Source organism: Chiloscyllium punctatum, chromosome 12, assembly GCF_047496795.1.
Source record: "Chiloscyllium punctatum isolate Juve2018m chromosome 12, sChiPun1.3, whole genome shotgun sequence".
Taxonomy (NCBI): domain Eukaryota; kingdom Metazoa; phylum Chordata; class Chondrichthyes; order Orectolobiformes; family Hemiscylliidae; genus Chiloscyllium; species Chiloscyllium punctatum.
In genome coordinates, this window is record NC_092750.1 from 10,521,809 (window position 1) to 10,548,089 (window position 26,281).

A 26,281-nucleotide genomic window follows, 5' to 3' on the forward strand; every position below is an offset into this window, starting at 1 on the left:
CACAAGCGGTCACTTCAGAAGTGATTGTGCAGAATGACGATGGAAAAGTATTCACAAACAGAGTCGGTGGTGTAAACAGGCAGTGACTTACATGCCGCTTTGGAGATGGTTGCGGAGAACTTGGGAATCCTCAAGCCTGCAGAGTAAGAACTGATGGTTTTCACAGTGGACGGACTGAAGCCGGAGCAGAGGCGATGAGTTCAAATTGTTCCGGTGCGTCGGCTCGCTCGCAAAGCAGCTTAGACCGATACTGACCGTTTGCAGACGGATGGCATCACGTGCAGCAGTTCGAGAGCTAGAGGAGAGATGGGGTGAAGCTGGCGAGAGATGTTGACGGTGAACGGAGCACGACGTGGAACTTGTCGAGGACTGGAGTGACCAGTTCCTGGTTGTGCATTCGACGAGCGAGTCGACCAGAGCCAAGCTGTCAACTTCAGAAATGATTGTGCAGAATCAACGACAGTGTCGATATAGACGGCATAAAGAGGCAGCGGCTGAAGCCAACTATCCGGCGAGAAAACAGGCTGGGAAATTTTGCCGGAAGGAGTCGATGTCGTGAGGAGATTTGGAACAAAAACGCAGGGCAAATCCCAAGTGAATGTGGCAGCGAGCAAAGTGCTGCAGCGTGCCGAGCTGGCTGCAGCTGCCGAAATAGCTCAGTTGGGAGAGCGTTAGACTGAAGATCTAAAGGTCCCCGGTTCAATCCCGGGTTTCGGCAGGTGCAGAGTCGCTCGCGCGCTCCGTCCTTCGTTTAACTGCGACGGAGGCGAGTGAATGAAGGTGAAGCTCTGCACCTGGTCTTGCTGGCGCGAGGGTGGTTTGCATTGCCTCTCACCCTCCTCCTGCAGCCATTCGATGCCTTTTGCTTCCAGTCTCATGGCACATTTCTTCTGATTGGCTGCGTAAGGAGCATTCCAAAACAGTCAAATAATCAAATCGACAAACCCTCAATCCTGCACCAATTCCAATTCTCCGACTCTTCATTGACCAACATCTGCGAACGCACAAAACACTCTTTGAGTCAGCGACGCGTCCATGCTGGCCTTTGCACTCTCTCTCTCTCTATCAAACACTCCCTCGCTCGTAAGCTTGCTGACGGCCAGCTGTTCCAGCTTGCAAAAACCGGTGATCCCTGATCGCAATGGAAAAGTTGCAGGAGAGACGCTGACATGCGCATGGCCGCCTGACTTTAGGTTGATTTGAGCGTTCCAGAGGCGCGCCTTGGGAAATCGCTTTGGACTGTACCTTGTTTTCGACACAAGCGGTCACTTCAGAAGTGATTGTGCAGAATGACGATGGAAAAGTATTCACAAACAGAGTCGGTGGTGTAAACAGGCAGTGACTTACATGCCGCTTTGGAGATGGTTGCGGAGAACTTGGGAATCCTCAAGCCTGCAGAGTAAGAACTGATGGTTTTCACAGTGGACGGACTGAAGCCGGAGCAGAGGCGATGAGTTCAAATTGTTCCGGTGCGTCGGCTCGCTCGCAAAGCAGCTTAGACCGATACTGACCGTTTGCAGACGGATGGCATCACGTGCAGCAGTTCGAGAGCTAGAGGAGAGATGGGGTGAAGCTGGCGAGAGATGTTGACGGTGAACGGAGCACGACGTGGAACTTGTCGAGGACTGGAGTGACCAGTTCCTGGTTGTGCATTCGACGAGCGAGTCGACCAGAGCCAAGCTGTCAACTTCAGAAATGATTGTGCAGAATCAACGACAGTGTCGATATAGACGGCATAAAGAGGCAGCGGCTGAAGCCAACTATCCGGCGAGAAAACAGGCTGGGAAATTTTGCCGGAAGGAGTCGATGTCGTGAGGAGATTTGGAACAAAAACGCAGGGCAAATCCCAAGTGAATGTGGCAGCGAGCAAAGTGCTGCAGCGTGCCGAGCTGGCTGCAGCTGCCGAAATAGCTCAGTTGGGAGAGCGTTAGACTGAAGATCTAAAGGTCCCCGGTTCAATCCCGGGTTTCGGCAGGTGCAGAGTCGCTCGCGCGCTCCGTCCTTCGTTTAACTGCGACGGAGGCGAGTGAATGAAGGTGAAGCTCTGCACCTGGTCTTGCTGGCGCGAGGGTGGTTTGCATTGCCTCTCACCCTCCTCCTGCAGCCATTCGATGCCTTTTGCTTCCAGTCTCATGGCACATTTCTTCTGATTGGCTGCGTAAGGAGCATTCCAAAACAGTCAAATAATCAAATCGACAAACCCTCAATCCTGCACCAATTCCAATTCTCCGACTCTTCATTGACCAACATCTGCGAACGCACAAAACACTCTTTGAGTCAGCGACGCGTCCATGCTGGCCTTTGCACTCTCTCTCTCTCTATCAAACACTCCCTCGCTCGTAAGCTTGCTGACGGCCAGCTGTTCCAGCTTGCAAAAACCGGTGATCCCTGATCGCAATGGAAAAGTTGCAGGAGAGACGCTGACATGCGCATGGCCGCCTGACTTTAGGTTGATTTGAGCGTTCCAGAGGCGCGCCTTGGGAAATCGCTTTGGACTGTTCCTTGTTTTCGACACAAGCGGTCACTTCAGAAGTGATTGTGCAGAATGACGATGGAAAAGTATTCACAAACAGAGTCGGTGGTGTAAACAGGCAGTGACTTACATGCCGCTTTGGAGATGGTTGCGGAGAACTTGGGAATCCTCAAGCCTGCAGAGTAAGAACTGATGGTTTTCACAGTGGACGGACTGAAGCCGGAGCAGAGGCGATGAGTTCAAATTGTTCCGGTGCGTCGGCTCGCTCGCAAAGCAGCTTAGACCGATACTGACCGTTTGCAGACGGATGGCATCACGTGCAGCAGTTCGAGAGCTAGAGGAGAGATGGGGTGAAGCTGGCGAGAGATGTTGACGGTGAACGGAGCACGACGTGGAACTTGTCGAGGACTGGAGGGACCAGTTCCTGGTTGTGCATTCGACGAGCGAGTCGACCAGAGCCAAGCTGTCAACTTCAGAAATGATTGTGCAGAATCAACGACAGTGTCGATATAGACGGCATAAAGAGGCAGCGGCTGAAGCCAACTGTCCGGCGAGAAAACAGGCTGGGAAATTTTGCCGGAAGGAGTCGATGTCGTGAGGAGATTTGGAACAAAAACGCAGGGCAAATCCCAAGTGAATGTGGCAGCGAGCAAAGTGCTGCAGCGTGCCGAGCGGGCTGCAGCTGCCGAAATAGTTCAGTTGGGAGAGCGTTAGACTGAAGATCTAAAGGTCCCCGGTTCAATCCCGGGTTTCGGCAGGTGCAGAGTCGCTCGCGCGCTCCGTCCTTCGTTTAACTGTGACGGAGGCGAGTGAATGAAGGTGAAGCTCTGCACCTGGTCTTGCTGGCGCGAGGGTGGTTTGCATTGCCTCTCACCCTCCTCCTGCAGCCATTCGATGCCTTTTGCTTCCAGTCTCATGGCACATTTCTTCTGATTGGCTGCGTAAGGAGCATTCCAAAACAGTCAAATAATCAAATCGACAAACCCTCAATCCTGCACCAATTCCAATTCTCCGACTCTTCATTGACCAACATCTGCGAACGCACAAAACACTCTTTGAGTCAGCGACGCGTCCATGCTGGCCTTTGCACTCTCTCTCTCTCTATCAAACACTCCCTCGCTCGTAAGCTTGCTGACGGCCAGCTGTTCCAGCTTGCAAAAACCGGTGATCCCTGATCGCAATGGAAAAGTTGCAGGAGAGACGCTGACATGCGCATGGCCGCCTGACTTTAGGTTGATTTGAGCGTTCCAGAGGCGCGCCTTGGGAAATCGCTTTGGACTGTACCTTGTTTTCGACACAAGCGGTCACTTCAGAAGTGATTGTGCAGAATGACGATGGAAAAGTATTCACAAACAGAGTCGGTGGTGTAAACAGGCAGTGACTTACATGCCGCTTTGGAGATGGTTGCGGAGAACTTGGGAATCCTCAAGCCTGCAGAGTAAGAACTGATGGTTTTCACAGTGGACGGACTGAAGCCGGAGCAGAGGCGATGAGTTCAAATTGTTCCGGTGCGTCGGCTCGCTCGCAAAGCAGCTTAGACCGATACTGACCGTTTGCAGACGGATGGCATCACGTGCAGCAGTTCGAGAGCTAGAGGAGAGATGGGGTGAAGCTGGCGAGAGATGTTGACGGTGAACGGAGCACGACGTGGAACTTGTCGAGGACTGGAGGGACCAGTTCCTGGTTGTGCATTCGACGAGCGAGTCGACCAGAGCCAAGCTGTCAACTTCAGAAATGATTGTGCAGAATCAACGACAGTGTCGATATAGACGGCATAAAGAGGCAGCGGCTGAAGCCAACTGTCCGGCGAGAAAACAGGCTGGGAAATTTTGCCGGAAGGAGTCGATGTCGTGAGGAGATTTGGAACAAAAACGCAGGGCAAATCCCAAGTGAATGTGGCAGCGAGCAAAGTGCTGCAGCGTGCCGAGCTGGCTGCAGCTGCCGAAATAGCTCAGTTGGGAGAGCGTTAGACTGAAGATCTAAAGGTCCCCGGTTCAATCCCGGGTTTCGGCAGGTGCAGAGTCGCTCGCGCGCTCCGTCCTTCGTTTAACTGCGACGGAGGCGAGTGAATGAAGGTGAAGCTCTGCACCTGGTCTTGCTGGCGCGAGGGTGGTTTGCATTGCCTCTCACCCTCCTCCTGCAGCCATTCGATGCCTTTTGCTTCCAGTCTCATGGCACATTTCTTCTGATTGGCTGCGTAAGGAGCATTCCAAAACAGTCAAATAATCAAATCGACAAACCCTCAATCCTGCACCTATTCCAATTCTCCGACTCTTCATTGACCAACATCTGCGAACGCACAAAACACTCTTTGAGTCAGCGACGCGTCCATGCTGGCCTTTGCACTCTCTCTCTCTCTATCAAACACTCCCTCGCTCGTAAGCTTGCTGACGGCCAGCTGTTCCAGCTTGCAAAAACCGGTGATCCCTGATCGCAATGGAAAAGTTGCAGGAGAGACGCTGACATGCGCATGGCCGCCTGACTTTAGGTTGATTTGAGCGTTCCAGAGGCACGCCTTGGGAAATCGCTTTGGACTGTACCTTGTTTTCGACACAAGCGGTCACTTCAGAAGTGATTGTGCAGAATGACGATGGAAAAGTATTCACAAACAGAGTCGGTGGTGTAAACAGGCAGTGACTTACATGCCGCTTTGGAGATGGTTGCGGAGAACTTGGGAATCCTCAAGCCTGCAGAGTAAGAACTGATGGTTTTCACAGTGGACGGACTGAAGCCGGAGCAGAGGCGATGAGTTCAAATTGTTCCGGTGCGTCGGCTCGCTCGCAAAGCAGCTTAGACCGATACTGACCGTTTGCAGACGGATGGCATCACGTGCAGCAGTTCGAGAGCTAGAGGAGAGATGGGGTGAAGCTGGCGAGAGATGTTGACGGTGAACGGAGCACGACGTGGAACTTGTCGAGGACTGGAGTGACCAGTTCCTGGTTGTGCATTCGACGAGCGAGTCGACCAGAGCCAAGCTGTCAACTTCAGAAATGATTGTGCAGAATCAACGACAGTGTCGATATAGACGGCATAAAGAGGCAGCGGCTGAAGCCAACTATCCGGCGAGAAAACAGGCTGGGAAATTTTGCCGGAAGGAGTCGATGTCGTGAGGAGATTTGGAACAAAAACGCAGGGCAAATCCCAAGTGAATGTGGCAGCGAGCAAAGTGCTGCAGCGTGCCGAGCTGGCTGCAGCTGCCGAAATAGCTCAGTTGGGAGAGCGTTAGACTGAAGATCTAAAGGTCCCCGGTTCAATCCCGGGTTTCGGCAGGTGCAGAGTCGCTCGCGCGCTCCGTCCTTCGTTTAACTGCGACGGAGGCGAGTGAATGAAGGTGAAGCTCTGCACCTGGTCTTGCTGGCGCGAGGGTGGTTTGCATTGCCTCTCACCCTCCTCCTGCAGCCATTCGATGCCTTTTGCTTCCAGTCTCATGGCACATTTCTTCTGATTGGCTGCGTAAGGAGCATTCCAAAACAGTCAAATAATCAAATCGACAAACCCTCAATCCTGCACCAATTCCAATTCTCCGACTCTTCATTGACCAACATCTGCGAACGCACAAAACACTCTTTGAGTCAGCGACGCGTCCATGCTGGCCTTTGCACTCTCTCTCTCTCTATCAAACACTCCCTCGCTCGTAAGCTTGCTGACGGCCAGCTGTTCCAGCTTGCAAAAACCGGTGATCCCTGATCGCAATGGAAAAGTTGCAGGAGAGACGCTGACATGCGCATGGCCGCCTGACTTTAGGTTGATTTGAGCGTTCCAGAGGCGCGCCTTGGGAAATCGCTTTGGACTGTTCCTTGTTTTCGACACAAGCGGTCACTTCAGAAGTGATTGTGCAGAATGACGATGGAAAAGTATTCACAAACAGAGTCGGTGGTGTAAACAGGCAGTGACTTACATGCCGCTTTGGAGATGGTTGCGGAGAACTTGGGAATCCTCAAGCCTGCAGAGTAAGAACTGATGGTTTTCACAGTGGACGGACTGAAGCCGGAGCAGAGGCGATGAGTTCAAATTGTTCCAGTGCGTCGGCTCGCTCGCAAAGCAGCTTAGACCGATACTGACCGTTTGCAGACGGATGGCATCACGTGCAGCAGTTCGAGAGCTAGAGGAGAGATGGGGTGAAGCTGGCGAGAGATGTTGACGGTGAACGGAGCACGACGTGGAACTTGTCGAGGACTGGAGGGACCAGTTCCTGGTTGTGCATTCGACGAGCGAGTCGACCAGAGCCAAGCTGTCAACTTCAGAAATGATTGTGCAGAATCAACGACAGTGTCGATATAGACGGCATAAAGAGGCAGCGGCTGAAGCCAACTGTCCGGCGAGAAAACAGGCTGGGAAATTTTGCCGGAAGGAGTCGATGTCGTGAGGAGATTTGGAACAAAAACGCAGGGCAAATCCCAAGTGAATGTGGCAGCGAGCAAAGTGCTGCAGCGTGCCGAGCTGGCTGCAGCTGCCGAAATAGCTCAGTTGGGAGAGCGTTAGACTGAAGATCTAAAGGTCCCCGGTTCAATCCCGGGTTTCGGCAGGTGCAGAGTCGCTCGCGCGCTCCGTCCTTCGTTTAACTGTGACGGAGGCGAGTGAATGAAGGTGAAGCTCTGCACCTGGTCTTGCTGGCGCGAGGGTGGTTTGCATTGCCTCTCACCCTCCTCCTGCAGCCATTCGATGCCTTTTGCTTCCAGTCTCATGGCACATTTCTTCTGATTGGCTGCGTAAGGAGCATTCCAAAACAGTCAAATAATCAAATCGACAAACCCTCAATCCTGCACCAATTCCAATTCTCCGACTCTTCATTGACCAACATCTGCGAACGCACAAAACACTCTTTGAGTCAGCGACGCGTCCATGCTGGCCTTTGCACTCTCTCTCTCTCTATCAAACACTCCCTCGCTCGTAAGCTTGCTGACGGCCAGCTGTTCCAGCTTGCAAAAACCGGTGATCCCTGATCGCAATGGAAAAGTTGCAGGAGAGACGCTGACATGCGCATGGCCGCCTGACTTTAGGTTGATTTGAGCGTTCCAGAGGCGCGCCTTGGGAAATCGCTTTGGACTGTTCCTTGTTTTCGACACAAGCGGTCACTTCAGAAGTGATTGTGCAGAATGACGATGGAAAAGTATTCACAAACAGAGTCGGTGGTGTAAACAGGCAGTGACTTACATGCCGCTTTGGAGATGGTTGCGGAGAACTTGGGAATCCTCAAGCCTGCAGAGTAAGAACTGATGGTTTTCACAGTGGACGGACTGAAGCCGGAGCAGAGGCGATGAGTTCAAATTGTTCCGGTGCGTCGGCTCGCTCGCAAAGCAGCTTAGACCGATACTGACCGTTTGCAGACGGATGGCATCACGTGCAGCAGTTCGAGAGCTAGAGGAGAGATGGGGTGAAGCTGGCGAGAGATGTTGACGGTGAACGGAGCACGACGTGGAACTTGTCGAGGACTGGAGGGACCAGTTCCTGGTTGTGCATTCGACGAGCGAGTCGACCAGAGCCAAGCTGTCAACTTCAGAAATGATTGTGCAGAATCAACGACAGTGTCGATATAGACGGCATAAAGAGGCAGCGGCTGAAGCCAACTGTCCGGCGAGAAAACAGGCTGGGAAATTTTGCCGGAAGGAGTCGATGTCGTGAGGAGGTTTGGAACAAAAACGCAGGGCAAATCCCAAGTGAATGTGGCAGCGAGCAAAGTGCTGCAGCGTGCCGAGCTGGCTGCAGCTGCCGAAATAGCTCAGTTGGGAGAGCGTTAGACTGAAGATCTAAAGGTCCCCGGTTCAATCCCGGGTTTCGGCAGGTGCAGAGTCGCTCGCGCGCTCCGTCCTTCGTTTAACTGCGACGGAGGCGAGTGAATGAAGGTGAAGCTCTGCACCTGGTCTTGCTGGCGCGAGGGTGGTTTGCATTGCCTCTCACCCTCCTCCTGCAGCCATTCGATGCCTTTTGCTTCCAGTCTCATGGCACATTTCTTCTGATTGGCTGCGTAAGGAGCATTCCAAAACAGTCAAATAATCAAATCGACAAACCCTCAATCCTGCACCAATTCCAATTCTCCGACTCTTCATTGACCAACATCTGCGAACGCACAAAACACTCTTTGAGTCAGCGACGCGTCCATGCTGGCCTTTGCACTCTCTCTCTCTCTATCAAACACTCCCTCGCTCGTAAGCTTGCTGACGGCCAGCTGTTCCAGCTTGCAAAAACCGGTGATCCCTGATCGCAATGGAAAAGTTGCAGGAGAGACGCTGACATGCGCATGGCCGCCTGACTTTAGGTTGATTTGAGCGTTCCAGAGGCGCGCCTTGGGAAATCGCTTTGGACTGTTCCTTGTTTTCGACACAAGCGGTCACTTCAGAAGTGATTGTGCAGAATGACGATGGAAAAGTATTCACAAACAGAGTCGGTGGTGTAAACAGGCAGTGACTTACATGCCGCTTTGGAGATGGTTGCGGAGAACTTGGGAATCCTCAAGCCTGCAGAGTAAGAACTGATGGTTTTCACAGTGGACGGACTGAAGCCGGAGCAGAGGCGATGAGTTCAAATTGTTCCAGTGCGTCGGCTCGCTCGCAAAGCAGCTTAGACCGATACTGACCGTTTGCAGACGGATGGCATCACGTGCAGCAGTTCGAGAGCTAGAGGAGAGATGGGGTGAAGCTGGCGAGAGATGTTGACGGTGAACGGAGCACGACGTGGAACTTGTCGAGGACTGGAGGGACCAGTTCCTGGTTGTGCATTCGACGAGCGAGTCGACCAGAGCCAAGCTGTCAACTTCAGAAATGATTGTGCAGAATCAACGACAGTGTCGATATAGACGGCATAAAGAGGCAGCGGCTGAAGCCAACTGTCCGGCGAGAAAACAGGCTGGGAAATTTTGCCGGAAGGAGTCGATGTCGTGAGGAGATTTGGAACAAAAACGCAGGGCAAATCCCAAGTGAATGTGGCAGCGAGCAAAGTGCTGCAGCGTGCCGAGCTGGCTGCAGCTGCCGAAATAGCTCAGTTGGGAGAGCGTTAGACTGAAGATCTAAAGGTCCCCGGTTCAATCCCGGGTTTCGGCAGGTGCAGAGTCGCTCGCGCGCTCCGTCCTTCGTTTAACTGTGACGGAGGCGAGTGAATGAAGGTGAAGCTCTGCACCTGGTCTTGCTGGCGCGAGGGTGGTTTGCATTGCCTCTCACCCTCCTCCTGCAGCCATTCGATGCCTTTTGCTTCCAGTCTCATGGCACATTTCTTCTGATTGGCTGCGTAAGGAGCATTCCAAAACAGTCAAATAATCAAATCGACAAACCCTCAATCCTGCACCAATTCCAATTCTCCGACTCTTCATTGACCAACATCTGCGAACGCACAAAACACTCTTTGAGTCAGCGACGCGTCCATGCTGGCCTTTGCACTCTCTCTCTCTCTATCAAACACTCCCTCGCTCGTAAGCTTGCTGACGGCCAGCTGTTCCAGCTTGCAAAAACCGGTGATCCCTGATCGCAATGGAAAAGTTGCAGGAGAGACGCTGACATGCGCATGGCCGCCTGACTTTAGGTTGATTTGAGCGTTCCAGAGGCGCGCCTTGGGAAATCGCTTTGGACTGTTCCTTGTTTTCGACACAAGCGGTCACTTCAGAAGTGATTGTGCAGAATGACGATGGAAAAGTATTCACAAACAGAGTCGGTGGTGTAAACAGGCAGTGACTTACATGCCGCTTTGGAGATGGTTGCGGAGAACTTGGGAATCCTCAAGCCTGCAGAGTAAGAACTGATGGTTTTCACAGTGGACGGACTGAAGCCGGAGCAGAGGCGATGAGTTCAAATTGTTCCGGTGCGTCGGCTCGCTCGCAAAGCAGCTTAGACCGATACTGACCGTTTGCAGACGGATGGCATCACGTGCAGCAGTTCGAGAGCTAGAGGAGAGATGGGGTGAAGCTGGCGAGAGATGTTGACGGTGAACGGAGCACGACGTGGAACTTGTCGAGGACTGGAGGGACCAGTTCCTGGTTGTGCATTCGACGAGCGAGTCGACCAGAGCCAAGCTGTCAACTTCAGAAATGATTGTGCAGAATCAACGACAGTGTCGATATAGACGGCATAAAGAGGCAGCGGCTGAAGCCAACTGTCCGGCGAGAAAACAGGCTGGGAAATTTTGCCGGAAGGAGTCGATGTCGTGAGGAGATTTGGAACAAAAACGCAGGGCAAATCCCAAGTGAATGTGGCAGCGAGCAAAGTGCTGCAGCGTGCCGAGCTGGCTGCAGCTGCCGAAATAGCTCAGTTGGGAGAGCGTTAGACTGAAGATCTAAAGGTCCCCGGTTCAATCCCGGGTTTCGGCAGGTGCAGAGTCGCTCGCGCGCTCCGTCCTTCGTTTAACTGCGACGGAGGCGAGTGAATGAAGGTGAAGCTCTGCACCTGGTCTTGCTGGCGCGAGGGTGGTTTGCATTGCCTCTCACCCTCCTCCTGCAGCCATTCGATGCCTTTTGCTTCCAGTCTCATGGCACATTTCTTCTGATTGGCTGCGTAAGGAGCATTCCAAAACAGTCAAATAATCAAATCGACAAACCCTCAATCCTGCACCAATTCCAATTCTCCGACTCTTCATTGACCAACATCTGCGAACGCACAAAACACTCTTTGAGTCAGCGACGCGTCCATGCTGGCCTTTGCACTCTCTCTCTCTCTATCAAACACTCCCTCGCTCGTAAGCTTGCTGACGGCCAGCTGTTCCAGCTTGCAAAAACCGGTGATCCCTGATCGCAATGGAAAAGTTGCAGGAGAGACGCTGACATGCGCATGGCCGCCTGACTTTAGGTTGATTTGAGCGTTCCAGAGGCGCGCCTTGGGAAATCGCTTTGGACTGTACCTTGTTTTCGACACAAGCGGTCACTTCAGAAGTGATTGTGCAGAATGACGATGGAAAAGTATTCACAAACAGAGTCGGTGGTGTAAACAGGCAGTGACTTACATGCCGCTTTGGAGATGGTTGCGGAGAACTTGGGAATCCTCAAGCCTGCAGAGTAAGAACTGATGGTTTTCACAGTGGACGGACTGAAGCCGGAGCAGAGGCGATGAGTTCAAATTGTTCCGGTGCGTCGGCTCGCTCGCAAAGCAGCTTAGACCGATACTGACCGTTTGCAGACGGATGGCATCACGTGCAGCAGTTCGAGAGCTAGAGGAGAGATGGGGTGAAGCTGGCGAGAGATGTTGACGGTGAACGGAGCACGACGTGGAACTTGTCGAGGACTGGAGTGACCAGTTCCTGGTTGTGCATTCGACGAGCGAGTCGACCAGAGCCAAGCTGTCAACTTCAGAAATGATTGTGCAGAATCAACGACAGTGTCGATATAGACGGCATAAAGAGGCAGCGGCTGAAGCCAACTGTCCGGCGAGAAAACAGGCTGGGAAATTTTGCCGGAAGGAGTCGATGTCGTGAGGAGATTTGGAACAAAAACGCAGGGCAAATCCCAAGTGAATGTGGCAGCGAGCAAAGTGCTGCAGCGTGCCGAGCTGGCTGCAGCTGCCGAAATAGCTCAGTTGGGAGAGCGTTAGACTGAAGATCTAAAGGTCCCCGGTTCAATCCCGGGTTTCGGCAGGTGCAGAGTCGCTCGCGCGCTCCGTCCTTCGTTTAACTGCGACGGAGGCGAGTGAATGAAGGTGAAGCTCTGCACCTGGTCTTGCTGGCGCGAGGGTGGTTTGCATTGCCTCTCACCCTCCTCCTGCAGCCATTCGATGCCTTTTGCTTCCAGTCTCATGGCACATTTCTTCTGATTGGCTGCGTAAGGAGCATTCCAAAACAGTCAAATAATCAAATCGACAAACCCTCAATCCTGCACCAATTCCAATTCTCCGACTCTTCATTGACCAACATCTGCGAACGCACAAAACACTCTTTGAGTCAGCGACGCGTCCATGCTGGCCTTTGCACTCTCTCTCTCTCTATCAAACACTCCCTCGCTCGTAAGCTTGCTGACGGCCAGCTGTTCCAGCTTGCAAAAACCGGTGATCCCTGATCGCAATGGAAAAGTTGCAGGAGAGACGCTGACATGCGCATGGCCGCCTGACTTTAGGTTGATTTGAGCGTTCCAGAGGCGCGCCTTGGGAAATCGCTTTGGACTGTTCCTTGTTTTCGACACAAGCGGTCACTTCAGAAGTGATTGTGCAGAATGACGATGGAAAAGTATTCACAAACAGAGTCGGTGGTGTAAACAGGCAGTGACTTACATGCCGCTTTGGAGATGGTTGCGGAGAACTTGGGAATCCTCAAGCCTGCAGAGTAAGAACTGATGGTTTTCACAGTGGACGGACTGAAGCCGGAGCAGAGGCGATGAGTTCAAATTGTTCCGGTGCGTCGGCTCGCTCGCAAAGCAGCTTAGACCGATACTGACCGTTTGCAGACGGATGGCATCACGTGCAGCAGTTCGAGAGCTAGAGGAGAGATGGGGTGAAGCTGGCGAGAGATGTTGACGGTGAACGGAGCACGACGTGGAACTTGTCGAGGACTGGAGGGACCAGTTCCTGGTTGTGCATTCGACGAGCGAGTCGACCAGAGCCAAGCTGTCAACTTCAGAAATGATTGTGCAGAATCAACGACAGTGTCGATATAGACGGCATAAAGAGGCAGCGGCTGAAGCCAACTGTCCGGCGAGAAAACAGGCTGGGAAATTTTGCCGGAAGGAGTCGATGTCGTGAGGAGATTTGGAACAAAAACGCAGGGCAAATCCCAAGTGAATGTGGCAGCGAGCAAAGTGCTGCAGCGTGCCGAGCTGGCTGCAGCTGCCGAAATAGCTCAGTTGGGAGAGCGTTAGACTGAAGATCTAAAGGTCCCCGGTTCAATCCCGGGTTTCGGCAGGTGCAGAGTCGCTCGCGCGCTCCGTCCTTCGTTTAACTGCGACGGAGGCGAGTGAATGAAGGTGAAGCTCTGCACCTGGTCTTGCTGGCGCGAGGGTGGTTTGCATTGCCTCTCACCCTCCTCCTGCAGCCATTCGATGCCTTTTGCTTCCAGTCTCATGGCACATTTCTTCTGATTGGCTGCGTAAGGAGCATTCCAAAACAGTCAAATAATCAAATCGACAAACCCTCAATCCTGCACCAATTCCAATTCTCCGACTCTTCATTGACCAACATCTGCGAACGCACAAAACACTCTTTGAGTCAGCGACGCGTCCATGCTGGCCTTTGCACTCTCTCTCTCTCTATCAAACACTCCCTCGCTCGTAAGCTTGCTGACGGCCAGCTGTTCCAGCTTGCAAAAACCGGTGATCCCTGATCGCAATGGAAAAGTTGCAGGAGAGACGCTGACATGCGCATGGCCGCCTGACTTTAGGTTGATTTGAGCGTTCCAGAGGCGCGCCTTGGGAAATCGCTTTGGACTGTTCCTTGTTTTCGACACAAGCGGTCACTTCAGAAGTGATTGTGCAGAATGACGATGGAAAAGTATTCACAAACAGAGTCGGTGGTGTAAACAGGCAGTGACTTACATGCCGCTTTGGAGATGGTTGCGGAGAACTTGGGAATCCTCAAGCCTGCAGAGTAAGAACTGATGGTTTTCACAGTGGACGGACTGAAGCCGGAGCAGAGGCGATGAGTTCAAATTGTTCCGGTGCGTCGGCTCGCTCGCAAAGCAGCTTAGACCGATACTGACCGTTTGCAGACGGATGGCATCACGTGCAGCAGTTCGAGAGCTAGAGGAGAGATGGGGTGAAGCTGGCGAGAGATGTTGACGGTGAACGGAGCACGACGTGGAACTTGTCGAGGACTGGAGTGACCAGTTCCTGGTTGTGCATTCGACGAGCGAGTCGACCAGAGCCAAGCTGTCAACTTCAGAAATGATTGTGCAGAATCAACGACAGTGTCGATATAGACGGCATAAAGAGGCAGCGGCTGAAGCCAACTATCCGGCGAGAAAACAGGCTGGGAAATTTTGCCGGAAGGAGTCGATGTCGTGAGGAGATTTGGAACAAAAACGCAGGGCAAATCCCAAGTGAATGTGGCAGCGAGCAAAGTGCTGCAGCGTGCCGAGCTGGCTGCAGCTGCCGAAATAGCTCAGTTGGGAGAGCGTTAGACTGAAGATCTAAAGGTCCCCGGTTCAATCCCGGGTTTCGGCAGGTGCAGAGTCGCTCGCGCGCTCCGTCCTTCGTTTAACTGCGACGGAGGCGAGTGAATGAAGGTGAAGCTCTGCACCTGGTCTTGCTGGCGCGAGGGTGGTTTGCATTGCCTCTCACCCTCCTCCTGCAGCCATTCGATGCCTTTTGCTTCCAGTCTCATGGCACATTTCTTCTGATTGGCTGCGTAAGGAGCATTCCAAAACAGTCAAATAATCAAATCGACAAACCCTCAATCCTGCACCAATTCCAATTCTCCGACTCTTCATTGACCAACATCTGCGAACGCACAAAACACTCTTTGAGTCAGCGACGCGTCCATGCTGGCCTTTGCACTCTCTCTCTCTCTATCAAACACTCCCTCGCTCGTAAGCTTGCTGACGGCCAGCTGTTCCAGCTTGCAAAAACCGGTGATCCCTGATCGCAATGGAAAAGTTGCAGGAGAGACGCTGACATGCGCATGGCCGCCTGACTTTAGGTTGATTTGAGCGTTCCAGAGGCGCGCCTTGGGAAATCGCTTTGGACTGTTCCTTGTTTTCGACACAAGCGGTCACTTCAGAAGTGATTGTGCAGAATGACGATGGAAAAGTATTCACAAACAGAGTCGGTGGTGTAAACAGGCAGTGACTTACATGCCGCTTTGGAGATGGTTGCGGAGAACTTGGGAATCCTCAAGCCTGCAGAGTAAGAACTGATGGTTTTCACAGTGGACGGACTGAAGCCGGAGCAGAGGCGATGAGTTCAAATTGTTCCGGTGCGTCGGCTCGCTCGCAAAGCAGCTTAGACCGATACTGACCGTTTGCAGACGGATGGCATCACGTGCAGCAGTTCGAGAGCTAGAGGAGAGATGGGGTGAAGCTGGCGAGAGATGTTGACGGTGAACGGAGCACGACGTGGAACTTGTCGAGGACTGGAGGGACCAGTTCCTGGTTGTGCATTCGACGAGCGAGTCGACCAGAGCCAAGCTGTCAACTTCAGAAATGATTGTGCAGAATCAACGACAGTGTCGATATAGACGGCATAAAGAGGCAGCGGCTGAAGCCAACTGTCCGGCGAGAAAACAGGCTGGGAAATTTTGCCGGAAGGAGTCGATGTCGTGAGGAGGTTTGGAACAAAAACGCAGGGCAAATCCCAAGTGAATGTGGCAGCGAGCAAAGTGCTGCAGCGTGCCGAGCTGGCTGCAGCTGCCGAAATAGCTCAGTTGGGAGAGCGTTAGACTGAAGATCTAAAGGTCCCCGGTTCAATCCCGGGTTTCGGCAGGTGCAGAGTCGCTCGCGCGCTCCGTCCTTCGTTTAACTGTGACGGAGGCGAGTGAATGAAGGTGAAGCTCTGCACCTGGTCTTGCTGGCGCGAGGGTGGTTTGCATTGCCTCTCACCCTCCTCCTGCAGCCATTCGATGCCTTTTGCTTCCAGTCTCATGGCACATTTCTTCTGATTGGCTGCGTAAGGAGCATTCCAAAACAGTCAAATAATCAAATCGACAAACCCTCAATCCTGCACCAATTCCAATTCTCCGACTCTTCATTGACCAACATCTGCGAACGCACAAAACACTCTTTGAGTCAGCGACGCGTCCATGCTGGCCTTTGCACTCTCTCTCTCTCTATCAAACACTCCCTCGCTCGTAAGCTTGCTGACGGCCAGCTGTTCCAGCTTGCAAAAACCGGTGATCCCTGATCGCAATGGAAAAGTTGCAGGAGAGACGCTGACATGCGCATGGCCGCCTGACTTTAGGTTGATTTGAGCGTTCCAGAGGCGCGCCTTGGGAAATCGCTTTGGACTGTTCCTTGTTTTCGACACAAGCGGTCACTTCAGAAGTGATTGTGCAGAATGACGATGGAAAAGTATTCACAAACAGAGTCGGTGGTGTAAACAGGCAGTGACTTACATGCCGCTTTGGAGATGGTTGCGGAGAACTTGGGAATCCTCAAGCCTGCAGAGTAAGAACTGATGGTTTTCACAGTGGACGGACTGAAGCCGGAGCAGAGGCGATGAGTTCAAATTGTTCCGGTGCGTCGGCTCGCTCGCAAAGCAGCTTAGACCGATACTGACCGTTTGCAGACGGATGGCATCACGTGCAGCAGTTCGAGAGCTAGAGGAGAGATGGGGTGAAGCTGGCGAGAGATGTTGACGGTGAACGGAGCACGACGTGGAACTTGTCGAGGACTGGAGGGACCAGTTCCTGGTTGTGCATTCGACGAGCGAGTCGACCAGAGCCAAGCTGTCAACTTCAGAAATGATTGTGCAGAATCAACGACAGTGTCGATATAGACGGCATAAAGAGGCAGCGGCTGAAGCCAACTGTCCGGCGAGAAAACAGGCTGGGAAATTTTGCCGGAAGGAGTCGATGTCGTGAGGAGATTTGGAACAAAAACGCAGGGCAAATCCCAAGTGAATGTGGCAGCGAGCAAAGTGCTGCAGCGTGCCGAGCTGGCTGCAGCTGCCGAAATAGCTCAGTTGGGAGAGCGTTAGACTGAAGATCTAAAGGTCCCCGGTTCAATCCCGGGTTTCGGCAGGTGCAGAGTCGCTCGCGCGCTCCGTCCTTCGTTTAACTGCGACGGAGGCGAGTGAATGAAGGTGAAGCTCTGCACCTGGTCTTGCTGGCGCGAGGGTGGTTTGCATTGCCTCTCACCCTCCTCCTGCAGCCATTCGATGCCTTTTGCTTCCAGTCTCATGGCACATTTCTTCTGATTGGCTGCGTAAGGAGCATTCCAAAACAGTCAAATAATCAAATCGACAAACCCTCAATCCTGCACCAATTCCAATTCTCCGACTCTTCATTGACCAACATCTGCGAACGCACAAAACACTCTTTGAGTCAGCGACGCGTCCATGCTGGCCTTTGCACTCTCTCTCTCTCTATCAAACACTCCCTCGCTCGTAAGCTTGCTGACGGCCAGCTGTTCCAGCTTGCAAAAACCGGTGATCCCTGATCGCAATGGAAAAGTTGCAGGAGAGACGCTGACATGCGCATGGCCGCCTGACTTTAGGTTGATTTGAGCGTTCCAGAGGCGCGCCTTGGGAAATCGCTTTGGACTGTTCCTTGTTTTCGACACAAGCGGTCACTTCAGAAGTGATTGTGCAGAATGACGATGGAAAAGTATTCACAAACAGAGTCGGTGGTGTAAACAGGCAGTGACTTACATGCCGCTTTGGAGATGGTTGCGGAGAACTTGGGAATCCTCAAGCCTGCAGAGTAAGAACTGATGGTTTTCACAGTGGACGGACTGAAGCCGGAGCAGAGGCGATGAGTTCAAATTGTTCCGGTGCGTCGGCTCGCTCGCAAAGCAGCTTAGACCGATACTGACCGTTTGCAGACGGATGGCATCACGTGCAGCAGTTCGAGAGCTAGAGGAGAGATGGGGTGAAGCTGGCGAGAGATGTTGACGGTGAACGGAGCACGACGTGGAACTTGTCGAGGACTGGAGTGACCAGTTCCTGGTTGTGCATTCGACGAGCGAGTCGACCAGAGCCAAGCTGTCAACTTCAGAAATGATTGTGCAGAATCAACGACAGTGTCGATATAGACGGCATAAAGAGGCAGCGGCTGAAGCCAACTGTCCGGCGAGAAAACAGGCTGGGAAATTTTGCCGGAAGGAGTCGATGTCGTGAGGAGATTTGGAACAAAAACGCAGGGCAAATCCCAAGTGAATGTGGCAGCGAGCAAAGTGCTGCAGCGTGCCGAGCTGGCTGCAGCTGCCGAAATAGCTCAGTTGGGAGAGCGTTAGACTGAAGATCTAAAGGTCCCCGGTTCAATCCCGGGTTTCGGCAGGTGCAGAGTCGCTCGCGCGCTCCGTCCTTCGTTTAACTGCGACGGAGGCGAGTGAATGAAGGTGAAGCTCTGCACCTGGTCTTGCTGGCGCGAGGGTGGTTTGCATTGCCTCTCACCCTCCTCCTGCAGCCATTCGATGCCTTTTGCTTCCAGTCTCATGGCACATTTCTTCTGATTGGCTGCGTAAGGAGCATTCCAAAACAGTCAAATAATCAAATCGACAAACCCTCAATCCTGCACCAATTCCAATTCTCCGACTCTTCATTGACCAACATCTGCGAACGCACAAAACACTCTTTGAGTCAGCGACGCGTCCATGCTGGCCTTTGCACTCTCTCTCTCTCTATCAAACACTCCCTCGCTCGTAAGCTTGCTGACGGCCAGCTGTTCCAGCTTGCAAAAACCGGTGATCCCTGATCGCAATGGAAAAGTTGCAGGAGAGACGCTGACATGCGCATGGCCGCCTGACTTTAGGTTGATTTGAGCGTTCCAGAGGCGCGCCTTGGGAAATCGCTTTGGACTGTTCCTTGTTTTCGACACAAGCGGTCACTTCAGAAGTGATTGTGCAGAATGACGATGGAAAAGTATTCACAAACAGAGTCGGTGGTGTAAACAGGCAGTGACTTACATGCCGCTTTGGAGATGGTTGCGGAGAACTTGGGAATCCTCAAGCCTGCAGAGTAAGAACTGATGGTTTTCACAGTGGACGGACTGAAGCCGGAGCAGAGGCGATGAGTTCAAATTGTTCCGGTGCGTCGGCTCGCTCGCAAAGCAGCTTAGACCGATACTGACCGTTTGCAGACGGATGGCATCACGTGCAGCAGTTCGAGAGCTAGAGGAGAGATGGGGTGAAGCTGGCGAGAGATGTTGACGGTGAACGGAGCACGACGTGGAACTTGTCGAGGACTGGAGGGACCAGTTCCTGGTTGTGCATTCGACGAGCGAGTCGACCAGAGCCAAGCTGTCAACTTCAGAAATGATTGTGCAGAATCAACGACAGTGTCGATATAGACGGCATAAAGAGGCAGCGGCTGAAGCCAACTGTCCGGCGAGAAAACAGGCTGGGAAATTTTGCCGGAAGGAGTCGATGTCGTGAGGAGGTTTGGAACAAAAACGCAGGGCAAATCCCAAGTGAATGTGGCAGCGAGCAAAGTGCTGCAGCGTGCCGAGCTGGCTGCAGCTGCCGAAATAGCTCAGTTGGGAGAGCGTTAGACTGAAGATCTAAAGGTCCCCGGTTCAATCCCGGGTTTCGGCAGGTGCAGAGTCGCTCGCGCGCTCCGTCCTTCGTTTAACTGTGACGGAGGCGAGTGAATGAAGGTGAAGCTCTGCACCTGGTCTTGCTGGCGCGAGGGTGGTTTGCATTGCCTCTCACCCTCCTCCTGCAGCCATTCGATGCCTTTTGCTTCCAGTCTCATGGCACATTTCTTCTGATTGGCTGCGTAAGGAGCATTCCAAAACAGTCAAATAATCAAATCGACAAACCCTCAATCCTGCACCAATTCCAATTCTCCGACTCTTCATTGACCAACATCTGCGAACGCACAAAACACTCTTTGAGTCAGCGACGCGTCCATGCTGGCCTTTGCACTCTCTCTCTCTCTATCAAACACTCCCTCGCTCGTAAGCTTGCTGACGGCCAGCTGTTCCAGCTTGCAAAAACCGGTGATCCCTGATCGCAATGGAAAAGTTGCAGGAGAGACGCTGACATGCGCATGGCCGCCTGACTTTAGGTTGATTTGAGCGTTCCAGAGGCGCGCCTTGGGAAATCGCTTTGGACTGTACCTTGTTTTCGACACAAGCGGTCACTTCAGAAGTGATTGTGCAGAATGACGATGGAAAAGTATTCACAAACAGAGTCGGTGGTGTAAACAGGCAGTGACTTACATGCCGCTTTGGAGATGGTTGCGGAGAACTTGGGAATCCTCAAGCCTGCAGAGTAAGAACTGATGGTTTTCACAGTGGACGGACTGAAGCCGGAGCAGAGGCGATGAGTTCAAATTGTTCCGGTGCGTCGGCTCGCTCGCAAAGCAGCTTAGACCGATACTGACCGTTTGCAGACGGATGGCATCACGTGCAGCAGTTCGAGAGCTAGAGGAGAGATGGGGTGAAGCTGGCGAGAGATGTTGACGGTGAACGGAGCACGACGTGGAACTTGTCGAGGACTGGAGTGACCAGTTCCTGGTTGTGCATTCGACGAGCGAGTCGACCAGAGCCAAGCTGTCAACTTCAGAAATGATTGTGCAGAATCAACGACAGTGTCGATATAGACGGCATAAAGAGGCAGCGGCTGAAGCCAACTGTCCGGCGAGAAAACAGGCTGGGAAATTTTGCCGGAAGGAGTCGATGTCGTGAGGAGATTTGGAACAAAAACGCAGGGCAAATCCCAAGTGAATGTGGCAGCGAGCAAAGTGCTGCAGCGTGCCGAGCTGGCTGCAGCTGCCGAAATAGCTCAGTTGGGAGAGCGTTAGACTGAAGATCTAAAGGTCCCCGGTTCAATCCCGGGTTTCGGCAGGTGCAGAGTCGCTCGCGCGCTCCGTCCTTCGTTTAACTGCGACGGAGGCGAGTGAATGAAGGTGAAGCTCTGCACCTGGTCTTGCTGGCGCGAGGGTGGTTTGCATTGCCTCTCACCCTCCTCCTGCAGCCATTCGATGCCTTTTGCTTCCAGTCTCATGGCACATTTCTTCTGATTGGCTGCGTAAGGAGCATTCCAAAACAGTCAAATAATCAAATCGACAAACCCTCAATCCTGCACCAATTCCAATTCTCCGACTCTTCATTGACCAACATCTGCGAACGCACAAAACACTCTTTGAGTCAGCGACGCGTCCATGCTGGCCTTTGCACTCTCTCTCTCTCTATCAAACACTCCCTCGCTCGTAAGCTTGCTGACGGCCAGCTGTTCCAGCTTGCAAAAACCGGTGATCCCTGATCGCAATGGAAAAGTTGCAGGAGAGACGCTGACATGCGCATGGCCGCCTGACTTTAGGTTGATTTGAGCGTTCCAGAGGCGCGCCTTGGGAAATCGCTTTGGACTGTTCCTTGTTTTCGACACAAGCGGTCACTTCAGAAGTGATTGTGCAGAATGACGATGGAAAAGTATTCACAAACAGAGTCGGTGGTGTAAACAGGCAGTGACTTACATGCCGCTTTGGAGATGGTTGCGGAGAACTTGGGAATCCTCAAGCCTGCAGAGTAAGAACTGATGGTTTTCACAGTGGACGGACTGAAGCCGGAGCAGAGGCGATGAGTTCAAATTGTTCCGGTGCGTCGGCTCGCTCGCAAAGCAGCTTAGACCGATACTGACCGTTTGCAGACGGATGGCATCACGTGCAGCAGTTCGAGAGCTAGAGGAGAGATGGGGTGAAGCTGGCGAGAGATGTTGACGGTGAACGGAGCACGACGTGGAACTTGTCGAGGACTGGAGGGACCAGTTCCTGGTTGTGCATTCGACGAGCGAGTCGACCAGAGCCAAGCTGTCAACTTCAGAAATGATTGTGCAGAATCAACGACAGTGTCGATATAGACGGCATAAAGAGGCAGCGGCTGAAGCCAACTGTCCGGCGAGAAAACAGGCTGGGAAATTTTGCCGGAAGGAGTCGATGTCGTGAGGAGATTTGGAACAAAAACGCAGGGCAAATCCCAAGTGAATGTGGCAGCGAGCAAAGTGCTGCAGCGTGCCGAGCTGGCTGCAGCTGCCGAAATAGCTCAGTTGGGAGAGCGTTAGACTGAAGATCTAAAGGTCCCCGGTTCAATCCCGGGTTTCGGCAGGTGCAGAGTCGCTCGCGCGCTCCGTCCTTCGTTTAACTGTGACGGAGGCGAGTGAATGAAGGTGAAGCTCTGCACCTGGTCTTGCTGGCGCGAGGGTGGTTTGCATTGCCTCTCACCCTCCTCCTGCAGCCATTCGATGCCTTTTGCTTCCAGTCTCATGGCACATTTCTTCTGATTGGCTGCGTAAGGAGCATTCCAAAACAGTCAAATAATCAAATCGACAAACCCTCAATCCTGCACCAATTCCAATTCTCCGACTCTTCATTGACCAACATCTGCGAACGCACAAAACACTCTTTGAGTCAGCGACGCGTCCATGCTGGCCTTTGCACTCTCTCTCTCTCTATCAAACACTCCCTCGCTCGTAAGCTTGCTGACGGCCAGCTGTTCCAGCTTGCAAAAACCGGTGATCCCTGATCGCAATGGAAAAGTTGCAGGAGAGACGCTGACATGCGCATGGCCGCCTGACTTTAGGTTGATTTGAGCGTTCCAGAGGCGCGCCTTGGGAAATCGCTTTGGACTGTACCTTGTTTTCGACACAAGCGGTCACTTCAGAAGTGATTGTGCAGAATGACGATGGAAAAGTATTCACAAACAGAGTCGGTGGTGTAAACAGGCAGTGACTTACATGCCGCTTTGGAGATGGTTGCGGAGAACTTGGGAATCCTCAAGCCTGCAGAGTAAGAACTGATGGTTTTCACAGTGGACGGACTGAAGCCGGAGCAGAGGCGATGAGTTCAAATTGTTCCGGTGCGTCGGCTCGCTCGCAAAGCAGCTTAGACCGATACTGACCGTTTGCAGACGGATGGCATCACGTGCAGCAGTTCGAGAGCTAGAGGAGAGATGGGGTGAAGCTGGCGAGAGATGTTGACGGTGAACGGAGCACGACGTGGAACTTGTCGAGGACTGGAGGGACCAGTTCCTGGTTGTGCATTCGACGAGCGAGTCGACCAGAGCCAAGCTGTCAACTTCAGAAATGATTGTGCAGAATCAACGACAGTGTCGATATAGACGGCATAAAGAGGCAGCGGCTGAAGCCAACTGTCCGGCGAGAAAACAGGCTGGGAAATTTTGCCGGAAGGAGTCGATGTCGTGAGGAGATTTGGAACAAAAACGCAGGGCAAATCCCAAGTGAATGTGGCAGCGAGCAAAGTGCTGCAGCGTGCCGAGCTGGCTGCAGCTGCCGAAATAGCTCAGTTGGGAGAGCGTTAGACTGAAGATCTAAAGGTCCCCGGTTCAATCCCGGGTTTCGGCAGGTGCAGAGTCGCTCGCGCGCTCCGTCCTTCGTTTAACTGCGACGGAGGCGAGTGAATGAAGGTGAAGCTCTGCACCTGGTCTTGCTGGCGCGAGGGTGGTTTGCATTGCCTCTCACCCTCCTCCTGCAGCCATTCGATGCCTTTTGCTTCCAGTCTCATGGCACATTTCTTCTGATTGGCTGCGTAAGGAGCATTCCAAAACAGTCAAATAATCAAATCGACAAACCCTCAATCCTGCACCTATTCCAATTCTCCGACTCTTCATTGACCAACATCTGCGAACGCACAAAACACTCTTTGAGTCAGCGACGCGTCCATGCTGGCCTTTGCACTCTCTCTCTCTCTATCAAACACTCCCTCGCTCGTAAGCTTGCTGACGGCCAGCTGTTCCAGCTTGCAAAAACCGGTGATCCCTGATCGCAATGGAAAAGTTGCAGGAGAGACGCTGACATGCGCATGGCCGCCTGACTTTAGGTTGATTTGAGCGTTCCAGAGGCGCGCCTTGGGAAATCGCTTTGGACTGTTCCTTGTTTTCGACACAAGCGGTCACTTCAGAAGTGATTGTGCAGAATGACGATGGAAAAGTATTCACAAACAGAGTCGGTGGTGTAAACAGGCAGTGACTTACATGCCGCTTTGGAGATGGTTGCGGAGAACTTGGGAATCCTCAAGCCTGCAGAGTAAGAACTGATGGTTTTCACAGTGGACGGACTGAAGCCGGAGCAGAGGCGATGAGTTCAAATTGTTCCGGTGCGTCGGCTCGCTCGCAAAGCAGCTTAGACCGATACTGACCGTTTGCAGACGGATGGCATCACGTGCAGCAGTTCGAGAGCTAGAGGAGAGATGGGGTGAAGCTGGCGAGAGATGTTGACGGTGAACGGAGCACGACGTGGAACTTGTCGAGGACTGGAGGGACCAGTTCCTGGTTGTGCATTCGACGAGCGAGTCGACCAGAGCCAAGCTGTCAACTTCAGAAATGATTGTGCAGAATCAACGACAGTGTCGATATAGACGGCATAAAGAGGCAGCGGCTGAAGCCAACTGTCCGGCGAGAAAACAGGCTGGGAAATTTTGCCGGAAGGAGTCGATGTCGTGAGGAGATTTGGAACAAAAACGCAGGGCAAATCCCAAGTGAATGTGGCAGCGAGCAAAGTGCTGCAGCGTGCCGAGCTGGCTGCTGCTGCCGAAATAGCTCAGTTGGGAGAGCGTTAGACTGAAGATCTAAAGGTCCCCGGTTCAATCCCGGGTTTCGGCAGGTGCAGAGTCGCTCGCGCGCTCCGTCCTTCGTTTAACTGCGACGGAGGCGAGTGAATGAAGGTGAAGCTCTGCACCTGGTCTTGCTGGCGCGAGGGTGGTTTGCATTGCCTCTCACCCTCCTCCTGCAGCCATTCGATGCCTTTTGCTTCCAGTCTCATGGCACATTTCTTCTGATTGGCTGCGTAAGGAGCATTCCAAAACAGTCAAATAATCAAATCGACAAACCCTCAATCCTGCACCAATTCCAATTCTCCGACTCTTCATTGACCAACATCTGCGAACGCACAAAACACTCTTTGAGTCAGCGACGCGTCCATGCTGGCCTTTGCACTCTCTCTCTCTCTATCAAACACTCCCTCGCTCGTAAGCTTGCTGACGGCCAGCTGTTCCAGCTTGCAAAAACCGGTGATCCCTGATCGCAATGGAAAAGTTGCAGGAGAGACGCTGACATGCGCATGGCCGCCTGACTTTAGGTTGATTTGAGCGTTCCAGAGGCGCGCCTTGGGAAATCGCTTTGGACTGTTCCTTGTTTTCGACACAAGCGGTCACTTCAGAAGTGATTGTGCAGAATGACGATGGAAAAGTATTCACAAACAGAGTCGGTGGTGTAAACAGGCAGTGACTTACATGCCGCTTTGGAGATGGTTGCGGAGAACTTGGGAATCCTCAAGCCTGCAGAGTAAGAACTGATGGTTTTCACAGTGGACGGACTGAAGCCGGAGCAGAGGCGATGAGTTCAAATTGTTCCGGTGCGTCGGCTCGCTCGCAAAGCAGCTTAGACCGATACTGACCGTTTGCAGACGGATGGCATCACGTGCAGCAGTTCGAGAGCTAGAGGAGAGATGGGGTGAAGCTGGCGAGAGATGTTGACGGTGAACGGAGCACGACGTGGAACTTGTCGAGGACTGGAGGGACCAGTTCCTGGTTGTGCATTCGACGAGCGAGTCGACCAGAGCCAAGCTGTCAACTTCAGAAATGATTGTGCAGAATCAACGACAGTGTCGATATAGACGGCATAAAGAGGCAGCGGCTGAAGCCAACTGTCCGGCGAGAAAACAGGCTGGGAAATTTTGCCGGAAGGAGTCGATGTCGTGAGGAGATTTGGAACAAAAACGCAGGGCAAATCCCAAGTGAATGTGGCGGCGAGCAAAGTGCTGCAGCGTGCCGAGCGGGCTGCAGCTGCCGAAATAGCTCAGTTGGGAGAGCGTTAGACTGAAGATCTAAAGGTCCCCGGTTCAATCCCGGGTTTCGGCAGGTGCAGAGTCGCTCGCGCGCTCCGTCCTTCGTTTAACTGCGACGGAGGCGAGTGAATGAAGGTGAAGCTCTGCACCTGGTCTTGCTGGCGCGAGGGTGGTTTGCATTGCCTCTCACCCTCCTCCTGCAGCCATTCGATGCCTTTTGCTTCCAGTCTCATGGCACATTTCTTCTGATTGGCTGCGTAAGGAGCATTCCAAAACAGTCAAATAATCAAATCGACAAACCCTCAATCCTGCACCAATTCCAATTCTCCGACTCTTCATTGACCAACATCTGCGAACGCACAAAACACTCTTTGAGTCAGCGACGCGTCCATGCTGGCCTTTGCACTCTCTCTCTCTCTATCAAACACTCCCTCGCTCGTAAGCTTGCTGACGGCCAGCTGTTCCAGCTTGCAAAAACCGGTGATCCCTGATCGCAATGGAAAAGTTGCAGGAGAG

At 52.8% G+C, this 26,281-nt stretch overlaps 21 non-coding genes across 21 annotated transcripts; all 21 read left to right on the top strand.

Annotated features, from left to right (window-relative positions):
* The first annotated feature begins 645 nt into the window (after positions 1-645).
* On the top strand, positions 646-718 carry trnaf-gaa (transfer RNA phenylalanine (anticodon GAA)). The gene has a single exon. It is a non-coding gene; the product is annotated as a tRNA-Phe (tRNA).
* A 1,183-nt stretch (positions 719-1,901) lies between these two features.
* trnaf-gaa (transfer RNA phenylalanine (anticodon GAA)) lies at positions 1,902-1,974 on the top strand. The gene has a single exon. It is a non-coding gene; the product is annotated as a tRNA-Phe (tRNA).
* A 1,183-nt stretch (positions 1,975-3,157) lies between these two features.
* trnaf-gaa (transfer RNA phenylalanine (anticodon GAA)) lies at positions 3,158-3,230 on the top strand. The gene has a single exon. It is a non-coding gene; the product is annotated as a tRNA-Phe (tRNA).
* A 1,183-nt stretch (positions 3,231-4,413) lies between these two features.
* trnaf-gaa (transfer RNA phenylalanine (anticodon GAA)) lies at positions 4,414-4,486 on the top strand. Its single transcript has one exon. It is a non-coding gene; the product is annotated as a tRNA-Phe (tRNA).
* A 1,183-nt stretch (positions 4,487-5,669) lies between these two features.
* trnaf-gaa (transfer RNA phenylalanine (anticodon GAA)) lies at positions 5,670-5,742 on the top strand. The gene has a single exon. It is a non-coding gene; the product is annotated as a tRNA-Phe (tRNA).
* Positions 5,743-6,925: 1,183 nt separating this feature from the next.
* trnaf-gaa (transfer RNA phenylalanine (anticodon GAA)) lies at positions 6,926-6,998 on the top strand. The gene has a single exon. It is a non-coding gene; the product is annotated as a tRNA-Phe (tRNA).
* A 1,183-nt stretch (positions 6,999-8,181) lies between these two features.
* Positions 8,182-8,254, top strand: trnaf-gaa (transfer RNA phenylalanine (anticodon GAA)). Its single transcript has one exon. It is a non-coding gene; the product is annotated as a tRNA-Phe (tRNA).
* Positions 8,255-9,437: 1,183 nt separating this feature from the next.
* Positions 9,438-9,510, top strand: trnaf-gaa (transfer RNA phenylalanine (anticodon GAA)). Its single transcript has one exon. It is a non-coding gene; the product is annotated as a tRNA-Phe (tRNA).
* Positions 9,511-10,693: 1,183 nt separating this feature from the next.
* Positions 10,694-10,766, top strand: trnaf-gaa (transfer RNA phenylalanine (anticodon GAA)). The gene has a single exon. It is a non-coding gene; the product is annotated as a tRNA-Phe (tRNA).
* A 1,183-nt stretch (positions 10,767-11,949) lies between these two features.
* Positions 11,950-12,022, top strand: trnaf-gaa (transfer RNA phenylalanine (anticodon GAA)). The gene has a single exon. It is a non-coding gene; the product is annotated as a tRNA-Phe (tRNA).
* Positions 12,023-13,205: 1,183 nt separating this feature from the next.
* On the top strand, positions 13,206-13,278 carry trnaf-gaa (transfer RNA phenylalanine (anticodon GAA)). Its single transcript has one exon. It is a non-coding gene; the product is annotated as a tRNA-Phe (tRNA).
* A 1,183-nt stretch (positions 13,279-14,461) lies between these two features.
* On the top strand, positions 14,462-14,534 carry trnaf-gaa (transfer RNA phenylalanine (anticodon GAA)). Its single transcript has one exon. It is a non-coding gene; the product is annotated as a tRNA-Phe (tRNA).
* Positions 14,535-15,717: 1,183 nt separating this feature from the next.
* trnaf-gaa (transfer RNA phenylalanine (anticodon GAA)) lies at positions 15,718-15,790 on the top strand. Its single transcript has one exon. It is a non-coding gene; the product is annotated as a tRNA-Phe (tRNA).
* Positions 15,791-16,973: 1,183 nt separating this feature from the next.
* Positions 16,974-17,046, top strand: trnaf-gaa (transfer RNA phenylalanine (anticodon GAA)). Its single transcript has one exon. It is a non-coding gene; the product is annotated as a tRNA-Phe (tRNA).
* A 1,183-nt stretch (positions 17,047-18,229) lies between these two features.
* On the top strand, positions 18,230-18,302 carry trnaf-gaa (transfer RNA phenylalanine (anticodon GAA)). Its single transcript has one exon. It is a non-coding gene; the product is annotated as a tRNA-Phe (tRNA).
* A 1,183-nt stretch (positions 18,303-19,485) lies between these two features.
* On the top strand, positions 19,486-19,558 carry trnaf-gaa (transfer RNA phenylalanine (anticodon GAA)). Its single transcript has one exon. It is a non-coding gene; the product is annotated as a tRNA-Phe (tRNA).
* A 1,183-nt stretch (positions 19,559-20,741) lies between these two features.
* trnaf-gaa (transfer RNA phenylalanine (anticodon GAA)) lies at positions 20,742-20,814 on the top strand. The gene has a single exon. It is a non-coding gene; the product is annotated as a tRNA-Phe (tRNA).
* A 1,183-nt stretch (positions 20,815-21,997) lies between these two features.
* trnaf-gaa (transfer RNA phenylalanine (anticodon GAA)) lies at positions 21,998-22,070 on the top strand. Its single transcript has one exon. It is a non-coding gene; the product is annotated as a tRNA-Phe (tRNA).
* Positions 22,071-23,253: 1,183 nt separating this feature from the next.
* On the top strand, positions 23,254-23,326 carry trnaf-gaa (transfer RNA phenylalanine (anticodon GAA)). Its single transcript has one exon. It is a non-coding gene; the product is annotated as a tRNA-Phe (tRNA).
* Positions 23,327-24,509: 1,183 nt separating this feature from the next.
* trnaf-gaa (transfer RNA phenylalanine (anticodon GAA)) lies at positions 24,510-24,582 on the top strand. Its single transcript has one exon. It is a non-coding gene; the product is annotated as a tRNA-Phe (tRNA).
* Positions 24,583-25,765: 1,183 nt separating this feature from the next.
* trnaf-gaa (transfer RNA phenylalanine (anticodon GAA)) lies at positions 25,766-25,838 on the top strand. Its single transcript has one exon. It is a non-coding gene; the product is annotated as a tRNA-Phe (tRNA).
* The last annotated feature ends 443 nt before the right edge of the window (positions 25,839-26,281 follow it).